This window comes from Penaeus chinensis, chromosome 27 (genome assembly GCF_019202785.1).
Source record: "Penaeus chinensis breed Huanghai No. 1 chromosome 27, ASM1920278v2, whole genome shotgun sequence".
In the NCBI taxonomy this organism is placed as follows: Eukaryota; Metazoa; Arthropoda; class Malacostraca; order Decapoda; family Penaeidae; genus Penaeus; species Penaeus chinensis.
In genome coordinates this window covers 2253210-2254508 of record NC_061845.1, presented here as the reverse complement: position 1 = coordinate 2254508, position 1299 = coordinate 2253210, and positions in this window count along the sequence as shown.

Below are 1299 nucleotides of genomic sequence, written 5' to 3'. Positions count from 1 at the left end.
GCCGAGCTTTTGACCGTGATTTTCCTCCTGAGCAGCTCCGTCCGGCCCGGTGTGTTGACAGCCAGCGTCACTCTGTCACGCTTTATCGCCTGGCATTAGCACGATACTATTGTCACTCACTCACGCTCTCGCACTCTCTCGCCATTCATAACACAGTTTCGCTTTTATTTCCACGGCTCTCCGTTCTCTCTTCCTCTCTCTCATTCTCACCATTGATATTTTTTTTCTCTGCCCGCCCATTATCGCTTCCTTTATTGGTTAGATATTTTCTCACTCTCTCTTTCTTTCCTCTTTCGATGGCCGGGTTTTATTATCATCATTACTATTATTATCTACCGTTTCCGATTTTTTTTATTTTTTTTTTTTTTTATTTTTTTTTTTTTTTGATCAACGAGAGGTGAAATTATTGTCCTTTTCGTTTTCCGGCGATAAAAGGATCAGCTTTTGTGTTGGATCTCTTGCCCCGGGCTTTCCGTTTTTATGCCCTTTTTAATTTGTACTCATTTATCAATCTGTCTGTATATTTATTTACATGCCTATGTTTATATCTATCTGTCTGTCCATCTATCTATAAGTCTATCTCTCTATCACCTTCTATATTTATGTCAATCTATCAATCGCTCAATTAATCAGATGGTTAGTCAGCCAGCTAGCCAATCATTAATACGTCAATCAGTCTCGCAATCAATCAATCAATCTATCTGTCTGTTTATCTATTTATAACTTGCAAATTCAAATCATAAATGCGGCCAAATAATAGGCAAGTAAAAAAAATGCACTGGAATTCTGAAAAGGAAGCTCATTTATCATTTACAATTTGTATTCAGTACTTAAAAAACATGAAAACAAAATAGATACAGTTTCTACATTATCGTTTTTGTTTTACCAGGCCGTGGTCAGTAGAAAAAAAAAAATTATTTTTATAATAAGGGTGCAGCTCATTAATACCACGCCTTTATCATATCTGACTAAGATATTCCATAACTATTTCCTCTCAATGGCTCTGTCTTAGATCTACCTTCCTACCGTTTAACTATCATTAGTGTTGGACCACGAAGAACTATGCACGACTTAATGCATAAACAGACAGCTGATTTCCCTGTTCGCTCGCCAAAATCAACGTTGTTAGAACTCATATTCAATTTTTTTTTTATTTACTTATTATTATCATTAATGTTGTTATCATCTTCGTCATCATCATCATCATCATCATTATTATTACTATTATTGTTATTATTATTTTTTAATATTATTGTTGTTGTTGTTACTATTATTATCATTATTATTTTTATTATTGTT